Raw genomic sequence first — 13,926 nt, 5'->3', positions numbered from 1 at the left:
CCCACCCTAACGAAGTTCATTTTGCCAATAACTAGAGTTTTGCTTGGATTGCTTTCTTTATAGCTCTTGGACCACTTAACTTCATAACAGGAAAATTTCTTCCTCTTCTTCAGGATGCCCTTTCTCTCTTGCCTCCATAAATAGTCTTCTATCAGTTTGCAGAATTAAAACCAACTGACTTAAGAGGTGTGATCAACAAGGTATCCAAGAAGAATGAGATGGACAACAATTGTCTTGTAACTGTTGTAACCTTTCACAATAGTTTAAAACAAACTCTGAGCTGAAACCCAACTGTTCTTTCCAATTTGATGGATGCCAACATTAACTAACAAATACAGACCAAAACTGGAAGAAATAAATGGAAGAGTGCAAGGAAGACGTAACACTGAAATCCATGCTGAGACTAGGGGAGAACAGTCAATTCATGACTTCTACTCAGGAAATAAATGCCCTCAAGTATTCAGAAAAGTATAAAGGGGAGAATATTGTGGCTCCTCATGGCATAATTCAGGTATGTGAAAGTAAATGTATTTCATGGCATCAATCCAGATCTCTTTCTTTATTTAGAGGGTGATTATAATCAATACGCAACAGTAAAGAATCTACATGCCAATGCAGGAGACTCAGAAGATGCAGTTTCACTCCCTGGGTCAGGAAGATTCTATGAAGGAGGAAATGGCAACTGGCTCCACTATACTTGCCTGAAAAATCCCATGGACAGAGGAGCCTGGTGGGCTACAATCCACGGGGTTGCAAAGAGTCGGACATGACTGAACACGCACACCATTTTATGACCAGCAAAGCTAACTTTCACTTATGCTTTGTGCAATTAGATTTTTAGTATACCCATATTAGACAGCTTGGCTAAATATGCAATGATAAAATTACTATGATGATATTATGTTTACATATACAAACCATATTCGTTTAGTGGGCTTCCCAGGTGGCTCAGTGGTAAAGAACCTGCCTGCCAACGCAGAGACATGGGTTCAATGCAATCCCTGGGTCAGGAAGATCCTCTGGAGAAGGAAATGGCAACCCACTCCAGTAGTTCTTGCCTGGGAAATCCCCTGGACAGAGGAGCCTGGTGGGCTACAGTTCATGGGTAGCAGAAGAGTTGGACTCGACTTAGTGGCCAAACATTGACAACCCTGTTAGTTTTCTAGGGTTTCTGTAACAAAGTGCCACAGACTAGGTGGCTTTAACAAGAGAAAGTCATTGTCTTACAGTTTGGAGGCTACAAGACAAAGAGCAAGGTATTGGCAATGTTGGTTCCTTCTGAAGACTGTAAGGTAGGGATCTGCTCCAGGTCCCTCTCCTCGGCTTGTAGATGACCTTCTTTCTATGTCTCTCAAAGTCGTTTTCCCTCTATGCTTGTCTGTCTCTGTGTCCAAATTTCCCCTTTTTCTAAGGACATCAGTCCTTTTGGATTAGGGCCACCCAAGCCCTAATTTAACTTAATTAAGTCTATTAAGATACTATCTCCAAATAAGGTCACATTGTGAGGCACCATGGTTTGGGATTCCAAGATAACTTTTTTAGGGCAGTGGGGCACAATTCAATGCATAACCTATGCCATGTTCATATTTTTATACCTTATTTCACTTTAGAACAGATTTAAGATATCCATGCTAAGTTGCCTCAGTCATGTCTGACTCTGTGCAATCCTATGGACCTTGGCCCACCAGGCTCCTCTGTCCATGGGATTCTCCAGGCAAGAATACTGGAGTGGGTTGCCATGCCCTCCTCTGGGGAATCTTCCTGACCCAGGGATTGAACCTGCATCTCTTACATCTCCTGCATTGGCAGGTGGGTTCTTTACCATTAGCACTACCTGGGAAGCCCAAGACATCCATATGTATATATTAACATGAAAAGTAAATTTAGAAAATGTATTGCCCTACAAGATATATGCCAGTTTTTCCCACACTCATGGATGTTCCAGAAGAGATGCTTCCCCACAGCACCAGCCTGGTGGAGAACAAAGAAGCAGGACTTCCTTAGTTCCTTCTGGGTCATGATTTTATGACCTTAGCATGAATTTTATGTAGTGGAGGGCTATGGGAAAGTTTTATTTTATTTATCTATTTATTTGGCTGCTCCAGGTCCTAGTTGGAGCACACAGGATCTTTAGTTGCAGCACATGGGATCTAGTTCCCTGACCAGGGATCGAACCTGGGCCCCCTGCATTGGGAGCTCAGAGTCTTAACCACTGAACCACCAGGGAAGCTCCATGGAAAAGTTTTAACATGGATATGTTATTCTCAAATTCATTAAGTTCTAAGATTTTTTTTTTTTTTTTTTTTTTAGTTTTTTCTTCTACTTTTGGCTGTGCTGGGTCTTCACTGGAGCACATGGTCTTCTCTAGCTGGGGCACATAGGCTCTAGAGCCCACAGGCTCAGTAGTTGCTGCTCTTGGGCTGCTCTGACCCACTGCATGTGAGATGCTTAGTTCCCTGGCCAGGAATCAAACCTGTGTCCCCTGAGTTGGAAGGCACATTCTTAACCACTGGATCACCAGGGAAACCCCAAATTCTGGGATATAAATATTAGGTCTTGTCATGATTGAAAGAGCAATCTACCCTACCTTTACCACAGCTGATCCTGATTTCTAATTCTTCTCATGTCACCCAATCAGAACTGGCTACATCATTTGCAAGGTCCAGTGCAAAATGAAAATATAGGGCCCTCTGTTCAAAACTTAAGAATTTTAAGACAGCAATATCAGAGCTTAAAATTAAATGTGGGACCCTTCTAAGCACACTGGCCCCATGCAATCGCATAGCCTGTGTGCCTGTGAAACGGACCCTGGGCATGTATATTTGAAGTGATCATACCAATTACACATTTTGGAATGGTGAAAATATCATTAAATTGCTTATGTTGGTAAAAGTTTTAGTAGAGGGTACAGGGCACAGCAGACAGACCTCCCCAGTGATCTATGAAACAAGGAGACTGTACTATTAGTCAAGGTTCCATGAACACTTTGGGGTGATGAGGGGAGACAATATCTCAGAGCTTCACCTCAGGTCTATCTCTTGTTCATTTCACCATTGGAGGCAGGTCAGGCCATAGTCCCCTGATGATTTACTCTGAGCATCTCTGGAGCTTCCATCTTCCAACACTAGCATCTTGGAGTTCTTTGCTTCTAGTCACAAGGAGGGGAGAAAGAGTAAAGGAAGCCCTTTGCTCATGTTCTCATTGACCAGAATTCAACCCAATATTCCCAGCCTAACCTCATGGAACCTGAAAAATATCATTTTCTTGTATGCTCCCCCAAAAAGCAAAGAATTGTGAACATCTAGCTTGACTTTGCTACAGAAATGGAAATATGGAAGTAAAATAAATTCATCAACTACATATTAATTAGTGTTGACTAAGTAGATAGGATTGTGCTGCTCTTTGAGAAGACATTAGAGAAAATATTAGTGTACCTTCTGTCAAAAAGCCTAATGTTTCATTATGGATATAAGACACACAAACACCAAAAGGATTCATATCAAAGGAAGCTACTATATCAGTGTAGCCTGAAGAGTTAGGCAATCTCCTTGCAGGAAATTACTTAAGAGCAAGGATAAATGAAGGCCATTCAAATGCGAACAAGCAAAGGCTTTTTAAAATTAATTTTTTATTGAAATATAGTTGATTTACAATGTTGTGCTAATTTCTGCTGTATAGCAAAGTGATTCAGTTATACATATATATACATTCTTTTTATATATCTTTTCCATTATGGTTTATCACAAGATGTTTAATATATTGATATTTTCCTGTGCTATTCAGTAGGACCTTGTTGTTATCCATTCTGTATATACTAGTTTGCATCTGCTATTTTAGCACCAAACTCCCACTGGCCCTTCTCCACCCCACTTTGGCAACCACAAGTCAGTTCTCTATGTCTGTGAGTCTGTTTGTGTTATATTTTAGATTCCACATATGAAGATATCATATGGTATTTGTCTTCCTCTTTCTGATTTACTTCACTTAGTATGATCATCTCTAGTTCCATCCATGTTGCTGCAAGTGGCATTATTTCATTCTTTTTTAATGGAATGAGTAGTATCCCATTGTATATATGTACCACATATTCTTCATTCATTTATCTGTTGATGGACATCTTTTTTTGTGAATTAAAACATTTTCATTTATTTTTTTATTCAAAGCTAACTATAGCAAGAGAGTTAGCCACCATCACTTGCATTTGACAGGGACTCAAAAGTAGGTGGAGGAGCAGGAAAGTTTCACTGTGGAAAAAAAAGGCAGGCTTCATGTATGCCCTGGCTAGAGGCTGCCAACCTAGGGAAGCTGCAGGTGAGAGAGGTGGACAAGGGACACTGGCTGGGTAAGGGTGTATATTTGACTGTCTCCAGTTGGCCCTAAGTTGGAAGTGAGGGGTGAGGGATGAGGGAAGTGGTCAGTTATGAATCAAGTCTTGGCTGTTTGGGCCATTGGTCACAGGGGTTTTGGCTTCCTAGACTGGCTGCAGGAGACAGAGGGCTTACTTCCTACAAGTCTGAGTTGTGGATAGTAAGTTAGTTTCCTGGGTTGATTTCTACAGATTGTGGGTCAGAGTCCTATTTTTACACATGGTCTGGGTATTATCTGTTTGTATGTTCAGTCTCTCAAGGAAATGTCAACCATAGGACTGAGCTATGTGGATCTTGGAGCCCAGGCCCAGTTTCAGAAAGTTTCAAGTGGGTGTGTATCTGGTTCTAACTTAGCCTCATCAGGAGGTGGCCATGTGTATCCCAGAAGAAAGTCAGCTTCAAGTTTGCAATCTAATTCTACCCCTGATGAGCTCTGTAACTTTCATAGCTGAGTCTACTGGTCTGGGTCTAGTTCCTTCATCAGTAGAAAGAGAGAAAATACACTTGATAAGGTTTTGGACAACTGAGAAGAAATTACTATTTAAAGTAACTGAGAGGGAGGATTTCCCTGGTGGTCCAGGTGGTTAAGACTCTGTGCTCCCAATGCAGGGGGCCTGGGTTCCATCCCTGGTCAGAGAACTAGATCCCACATGCTGCAATGAAGATTGAGGATCCCGCGTACTACTACTAAGACTCTTCAGATCCAAATAAATAAATAGATATTTTTTTAAGAAATAATAAAGTAACTGAGAGGGTAGTGAGCACTTGCGGGATCTCAAGAATCCTTGGTTCCTCTCCTTTTCCTGCCTCTTTGTTCATATGCCACCATGAGGAGGTTCCAGTCCTGAGGACTTTCTAGGCGGGAAAGGTCTTAGCAGATCTAATCCCATCTCAGGTCCAGCTCTGAGGAGTCTGTGACCCACAGTGACCTTGGACTATTGAAAACAAACTCTTCCCTTCTCCTGGGCTGATCTTCTCTTAAATATGCAACTCTGGATAAAACTTGCCCTCTGCAGGCCAGATAACAAGGTAGATCCTGTGCCCAGTGTTTTAGAAACTTGTTTCCAGTCAGTCAGTTTCACTTGAGGAAAGAAAGACTTCATTAAAGGAGGTGGCCAGAGAACAAAGGAGTCACTCGCTTCCCCAGTGCAAACACCTCGACCCAAAGGATTTAAAAGGCCAAACTCCCAGGGCCCCCACCAAGGTCCAAAGTCACACCATGCCCTTTTGTACACTCACCCTTGAGTTCTCAGATTCATAATGAGATTATTACACCATCAGCTCCCTGGCATCCACTGTTCTGACTCAGAAATCTAGTTCCCTAACTTCCTTTGGAGCAGGGAGTCATGGTCCCTCACAAGAGCCTCTCAGAGCACACAAACCCCTATGCTCCCATGTTGCTCCACAGGTTCCTTGCTCCCTGCATTTCTGAGGCAGGAGATACAAGAGAAATCTCCCTCTTCTCTATAAAACACTCCTTTCTCTTTCACCCACCAAACATGGCTGGCAGCTCTGATGACCACAATGAGCACTGTGCAAAGAGAACCAAAGTGACTCATTCCCCCGCAACTCAGCAGCCAACAGGCCCTGAGACCCACTTCAGCATGTGGCTGTGTTTCTCAGTTGGGACTGGAATAAAGCCTCTTTATACAGTTTTGTAGGTTGCACGTTGGCATGAGGCTATATCCACCAAGAAGACATTAGACGTCTTTGCCTAATCTGCAGAGCTATGGCAACTCTGAATGTCAAGTTATATGCATTCTACATTCTAAAGTATTAGAGCCAAAAGAAATCGACCTATTTGAAGGTGTTCCAGGATGGTAAGTTGCCATGTCCACCAGTCATGCCAACACACATCTGCATCTATCTGTAATCATTTCAGAATCCCGTGGCCTCATTTAATGTCAATAAAAGGCAGGACTTGAAGTCAGCGGGACTGGGTTTGGCCCTTGGATCTTTACCTTCATTCATTCATTCAACAACTATTTACTGAGTGCCTCTTCCTTGCCAAGAGTAGGGCAAAGCATTAGGGACACAACAGTTAATAAAACAGACAAAAATTCCAGGCTTCATGGTGTTTACAAACTATTTGAAGTAGACAGATGATAAATAAAATTAACAAGTGAAATATGTTAGAGGGTAGAAATTGTTCTGGATAAAGTAAAAATGGGAAGGGGATCAAGTGTCCTGGAGCAGAGGGCATTTGTATATATGTGGTAGATAAATGGGGGAAGAGATTTCCGGGCAGAAAGAATAGCAAAAACAAAGGCACTAAAGCAGGAGAGCATTGGGCTTGTTTGGGAGACAGCCAGGAGGCCACTGTGGCTGGAGCAGCATGAGGAAGGGTTACCAAAAGTAGAAGATGCAGTTTAACTATGAGGTTGTGAACTGTCTTGCAGCCCTTTTAAATCCTTAGTTTCCTCCTCTGTAAAAAGGGACCAGGGATATCATTTCACAGGGAGTGATAAAGTACTGGAATACATGTGGGAGAGCTTTGCACACAGTAAGAAACTGTAAGGTATTTGTAAACTGAGACAGCCACTCTGTCCCCCCTCCCATCCTGCTGCCATTCTCATTCCTCCTTCTCCGTGTCCCTACCCAGCCACAGGTACCACACAGAATGGAAGTGTATCGTCCCAAATTCTCCCAGAATGAGGTCTGGAATCACCATCCCCATCATATCCTGACTCTGTGGAACATAGAGCTCTCTCACACCCAGTGCTTGGCCAGCTTTAGAGAAGGAAGAAAGGAAATACCCACCAGACACACTTGGCCACCCACCAGCTACTACAAGACGTCACTCAGCTCTGCACAGTGCCTGGAACAGGGAAGAGACTCCAAAATGCCCAGTGAACTGGATCCAACTGAAGGAGTTTAAGGTGCAGATGAGAAGACAGAATGATAAGAATATTCACAAAACAGAGGCAAAGGACTAGGGAAGGTCTCTACAGACACTGATAATTAGGATGAAATCTGCAGCTAAAACTATAAAATCTGGGTCTATCACAGAAACCCTTATTGCCCTGTCCAGCACATCAAGCTACACCTTCATGTCAGATGGCTCCTGTGTGCATCTGCTCCCACACTGAGGATACATCTCTGCTGAGGTTGAGTAGACTTATAAGGGAGTTGGGAAATCACTGGAATGGAGAAAATCCCAGAACATCAAGGCTTCCACTCACATCCTTCTACAGAGCCAATCCATTTATTGTCTCACCCTACAGGAAGGCTGGTTCCAGCATTTGACCCTCAGAGGGGCCAGTTCCCCACTCATGGTGGGGCAGTGGCTGAACCAGACCAGTTGTCAGCTAAGAGGGCTGTGGCAACCGCCAGGGGTGATCCACTCAACAAGGGAAAGGATGAGGCTATATCCACCAAGAAGACATTAGATTTCTTTGCCTAATCTGCAGAGTTATGACTTCTCTGAATGTCAAGTTATATGCATTCTACATTCGAAAGACTCTTCAGACCTCAGGGCGATCAAATTACAAACAGCAGATCCAGATGCAGAATCAGAACAGGAGTGAGGAGCCAGGACTCACATCTGGCAAAAAGAAGACCAGAGCAAGAGAAGCTGACCCAGGAAAAAAGAAGCCCAAGTTACCTGGAGCATGAAATGAGTGTGGGTCAGTCACCGTGGCTTAAAGGGCAAGAAGCAGATTCCACACCAATTTAGGAACAGGCATCCTTCTAGTCTTCCTCACTGCGAGTGCAGTGATACCCTGTGAGTCCACTCGGATCTCTCCTTTCTCCTAGGTACATTTACCCATGCCGATATTTTCATTTTTATCAAATAACAGAGAACAGTATGGAGAGTCCTTAAAAAAAAAGAGAGAGAGAGAGAACTAGGAATAAAACTACCATATGACCCAGCAGTCCCACCACTGGGCATATACCCTGAAAGTGAAAGTCACTCAGTCATGTCCGACTCTTTGCAACCCCATGGACTGTACAGTCCATGGAATTCTCCAGGCCAGAATACTGGAGTGGGTAGCCTTTCCCTTCTCCAGGGGATCTTCCCAACCCAGGAATTGAACCCAGGTCTCCTGCATTGCAGGCAGATTCTTTACCAGCTGAGCCACAAGGGAGGGAAACCACAAGGGAAGCCCATATAACTCTGGGGGAAACCAGAATTGAAAAGGACACGTGTACCCCAATATTCACTGCAGCACTATTTACTATAGCTAGGACATAGAAGCAACCTAGATGGTCATCAGCAGACAAATGGATAAGGAAGTTGTGGTAGATATATACACAATGGACATTCAGTTCAGTTCAGTTCATTTCAGTTGCTCAGTCATGTCCGACTCTTTGCAACCCCATGAATCGCAGCACGCCAGGCCTCCCTGTCCATCACCAACTCCTGGAGTTTACTCACTCAGCTATAAAAAGGAACATATCTGAGTCAGTTCTAATGAGGTGGATGAACCTAGAGCCTATTACACAGAGTGAAGTAAGTCAGAAAGAGAAAGACAAATATTGTATATTAATGCATATATATGGAATCTAGAAAGATGGTACTGATGATCCTACATGCAGGGCAGCAAGGAGACACAGACATAAAGAACAGATTTCTGGACACAGTGGAGGAAGGGGAGTGTGGGATGATTTAAGAAAATAGCATTGAAACGTATACATTACCATATGTAAAATGGATGCCAGTAGGGGTTTGATGTGTGATGAAGGGAACACAGAGCCAGCGTTCTGTGAAAACACAGAGGGGTGGGGTGGGGAGGGAGGTAAGAAGGGGGTTCACGGGGGAGAAGGCATGTGTATACCTAGGGCTGATTCATGTTGATGTATGGCAAAACCCACCACAATATTATTAAGTAATTATCCTCTAACTGAAAAATTTAAAAACTAGAAAAAACTAATAATAATTTCCACAAAGTCCGTCCCACTTGCATGGGACTTCATATTTCACATCTATGTGACATGTACAGCTATGCTGTGAGGTCAGCCCAGCAGGCAGCAGTAGTCCCATTATACAGATGTGAAAGCAAATCCCAGTCACACAAATCATCAGTGGAATTCTAACTGGAGTCTGGATCTCCCGGACACATCTCACTCAACATGGGATTGGAGCTTAGAACTCCTGGACTGCATGCTTAACATGCTAACAGAAACAAAACAATGACTTCATTGCTCATGTATCTGCATTTTGACTGTGCATTTGGTAGATACTGGATTATGCTAACGGCTGACATCTGACCAGCAGCTGAAGTCCCAATACATCTGTACTGACTGACCAGAGAACAGTCAATCAGAACAAGTCTCCACATATATGCATCAGTATATGATATTTGTTTTTCTCTTTCTGATTTCACTCTGTATGACAGACTCTATGTCATCCACATCTCTACAAGTGACCCAATTTCACTACTTTAAGTGGCTGAGTAATATTGCATCATATATACAAATGAACCTATTTCCAAGGCAGGAACAGAGACGCAGACATAGAGAACAGACTCGTGGACACAGCCAGGAAGGAGAGGGTGGGACAAACTGGGAGATTAGGTTAGACACATATACACGACCGTGTGTAAAACAGGGGGCTAGTGGGCAGCTGCTGAATAACACAGGGAGCTCAGCACAGTGTTTTCTGAAGACCTGATGGGGTGGGATGCCAGGGGAGGTCCAAGAGAGAGGGGGTGTGTGCATGCATGAAGCTGATTCACTTTGCTGTACAGCAGAAACTAACACACCATTGTAAAGTAATTCCAATTTAAAAAGAGGAAAAAAGAAACTAGTCTTCACTTACCCTCCATCCTCATCAAACAGACAACAAAGGAAACATTTCATTTTAAAGACAAAGGATCTTAATTTTTCTAGGAAATCTTAAGCCAAAAGCTTTCTGGCCTCCTATGAAAGCAGGCTACAAGGATTCAAACCAAAGGATGAGATATTTTCTCCCCAAATACTACCACACGAGCTTAGGAAAAGGCAGTGATGCTTTCTTTCACTGAAGAAAGAAGCATACAAAAACAGAAATATAAGCATAGCACTCATGTGCTCCATAAAATCCAGCTGCCACCACCACCAAAACACACCTTCTTTTTTTTTATTATTTATTTTTATTAGTTGGAGGCTAATTACTTTACAATATTGTAGTGGCTTTTGTCATACATTGACATGAATTAGACATGGATTTACATGTATTCCCCATCCCGATCCCCCCTCCCACCTCCCCAAAACACACCTTCTAATTCAAGTCATTCTTTGGGTGTTTTCTCTCCATTAACATTGCTTTATTGCTCATTAGATCTGATTCTGCCTCCACTAAGGTTGGGAATTTGGGAAGAAACTGATTTTTCCCAAGGTCTGCCCCCTCCAAAGATGGCACATTCATTAAGCTCAATCTTTGGAGACAAAATCATTTAAACACATTTCTGTGGCTTCATCTGAAACACGGGTTCTTCCACCTGCCTTTTCCCAAGTCTGTTTAAGAAAATCAAAACATTGTCCTTAAATAATGCATGGCCCTGAAAAGGATGGTTGTGGTAGAACCAACAAATTCTTGACTTGAGGAAGGCCAATAGGGAATGCTGTACTATTTCTAAGAATATGACTCTGGACTGCTACCAGCCCCCTCTCTCCAGCAAGTGGTTTTTACAAGCACCTTGAATGTATACATTTAACACAAAGTACTTGGTTCTTATAAGATTTTAGATTTCCATGGCACATTTTTGCCTTTATAAAGATTTTAATAACTTTTTCTCTGATACGAGTCCTGAGAACCTCTGGGTAAGTGGAGCTGGCATAGGGGTGACATGTTAGATGTCCAAAGTTAACAGCTATTGGAAATTTTTATTTACTTTCTTCTGTCTGAGTGGACTTAATGCTATCAAAGTTCTGTCTGGCAGCAGAAAAGGGTATAAACTTGGCCACTTAAGAAAAGCAATTTGGCCATTTGTGACAACAGCTGCCCGATATTGCATTTTATTTAATTGGAAAAGGATGCAGGAAGTCTGTGGTGCATTAAAGAAACTCAGAGTTTGAAGATCATAGGAATTTTCTCCTCTACCTTCTTCTATAAAATTACCATTATTAAGTAATTTATTGAGTGTCAACAACATACTAGACACTTTTAAAATTATTTGAAATGGACTGATTAAGAAAAAATAATGCAAACTCTTTTAAGAAGGGCTCTCCTCAGACCTTGCAGAGCATATGTTCAGCTGACAGGGTGACACTGTCATTAAGACCATCCCCCAGTGGTTGCTGAGTCAAAGCCAAGACCCTAAGCAAGCACATAAGGCTCTGTCTTCACCCTCTAGTGGGACATTGTCTTCATCCTCTGGCTCTGCCTGACTCCAAAGGCTTCTCCACCATTCGATCTTCCAACTGCAGCAACTGTCTACTGCTCCCCAAGGCTCAGCCCCTCTCGTTTCCCAGCCTCAGTACCCACTCGTCTCCCAGCCTCAGTACCCACTCGTCTCCTAGCCTCAGTACCCACTCGTCTCCCAGCCTCAGTACCCACTCGTCTCCTAGCCTCAGTACCCACTCATCTCCCTGCATGGCACTCCCTTCCCGACTGGTCTGCCTAGTGAATTTCTTACCCATTAAAATACAGGCATCAGATCTGGCAATTCCCCTTCTGGATATATACCCCAAAAAGAACTGAAAGTGGAAACTCCAAGAGTTATAGGCACACCCATATTCATAGCAGCACTATTCACAACAACCAAAATGTGGAGACAGCCCAAGTGTCCATCAGCAGATGCCTACATAAAGAAATGGGGTGCAAATATAAAATGGATTATTATGTAGCCTTAAAAAGGAAGGAAATTTAAAAAAAAAAAAAGGAAGGAAATTCTGACATATGCTACAAAAATGGATAAACCTTGAGGGCATTATGCTGAGTGAAATAAGTCAATCATGAAAAATAAGTATTATATGATTCCATTTTAAGGAGTCTAGAGTGGTCAAATCATAGAGACAGAAAGTAGAGCTGCGGATGCCAGGGGCTCAGGGAGGGGGAACGAGAATGTGTTGTTTACTGGGTGTGGACTTTCAGTTTTGTGAGATGAAAGCTCTGTGGATGGATGGTGGGGATGGCAGCACAGGAATGATAATGTATTTAGTAGCACTGTACATTTTAAAATGGTTAGGGTGGTATATTTTATGCGTGTTTTACAATTTTTTAATTTAAAAACTGGAACATCAAAAACAATTTTAAATGCTTAAACCTCAAGTATCGACATCTCTGTGAACATGTTTCCCAGCTCCCAGAACCAACAGGATTTTCCCTTCCTTCCTCTGAGCTGCTACTACACCCAGCACCTAATTAGAACTATCGGTCTCACAAATACCACATGGTACCACTGAGACGTGGAATCTAAGACACGACGCAAGCGAGTTCATCTGGGGAACAGAGGCAGGTCCACAGAGAACAGACTCGTGGCTGCTGAAGGGGAGGGAGGGTGGGAGTCTGGGGTTAGCAGCCGCAGACGGTCACACACAGGATGAAAACGATATGGTCCTACTGTAGAGCGCAGGGAACTGTATACAAGGCCCTGTAATAAACCATAATGGGAGAGAATATAAAAAAGGATATATGTTTATGTGTAACTGAATCACTTTGCTGGATAGCAGAAATTAACACAATGCTGTAAATCAACTATACTTCAATTTTTTTTAATCTTAAAAATAAAATAAATCTTTTCATTAAAAAAATAAATAATTTGTCTTAGTGTTGTTCTTCCCTCCCTCCAACTGGGAATGCTTTCAAAGTCAAAACCATGTCTTTTTCATCTTTATATTCTGTGGTTGTCACCAGGACAGTTAAATAATCCAAGTACCTCCTTCCCAATAGGATGGCTTTTCTCTATCATGAATTTCTTTGGCCAGTGAATCAATGTGCATTTGCCACATGCTCTTTCCCTTCTGCCAGAGAGTAGCTACCTCTCACTATACCCCAAAGTAAAGACTAGATGGCTCAGAGTGACCCCCAAGGGACACACAGTGAGAGCAAGAAATAAGCCATGCTGTTTAGACCACCAAGATTTTAGAATGCTTTGCCCACCAGCTTGGCTCCACGTATCATGATGGATAAATCCCTGAGGCTCAACATAATCCTTATAACAGGGCCATTACCTGGGAAAAAAAAAGTCCTTTAAAGATATGAGTAACTGCATTAATAACTTAATGAATAATAAACTATCCCTACAGGATAAAGTCAAATATAGAGAGTTTAAATGTATTTCAATTCATTTAAACTTAGTTTGTAAATTGAGGTGACCACATTAGCAATCAAGAGAAATAATGTAATAATCTGCAATTCAATCTCCAGCCCTTTATACCATTATTTATTAATTATAACAATAAAAGCTACCATGTATTGAGTTCTGATAGCTGTTAGAGATTGCATTATGAGTTTTACATGTATTTCATTTAATAATTGCAACAATTTTACACATTTTAAGACTGAGAACTAAAAAAGTTAGCTAACTTTCCCAAGACCACACAGCTAGGAATTAGTAGAGTCAGGACTTAGATCTATCACTTTTTTCCAAAGCCCAGAAGAGTTCTTCTTGAGGCCTTACAGATGAGAAAAACA

The 13,926-nt window shown here is 42.2% G+C and overlaps 1 non-coding gene across 1 annotated transcript; it reads right to left on the bottom strand.

Moving 5' to 3' along the window:
- Nucleotides 1-2,154: 2,154 nt before the first annotated feature.
- Nucleotides 2,155-2,227, bottom strand: TRNAG-CCC (transfer RNA glycine (anticodon CCC)). The gene has a single exon. It is a non-coding gene; the product is annotated as a tRNA-Gly (tRNA).
- Between the last annotated feature and the right edge of the window lie 11,699 nt (nt 2,228-13,926).

The sequence above is a fragment of the Odocoileus virginianus genome, unplaced genomic scaffold (genome assembly GCF_023699985.2).
Source record: "Odocoileus virginianus isolate 20LAN1187 ecotype Illinois unplaced genomic scaffold, Ovbor_1.2 Unplaced_Contig_24, whole genome shotgun sequence".
In the NCBI taxonomy this organism is placed as follows: Eukaryota; Metazoa; Chordata; class Mammalia; order Artiodactyla; family Cervidae; genus Odocoileus; species Odocoileus virginianus.
This window is presented reverse-complemented; position numbering and strand designations above follow the sequence as displayed.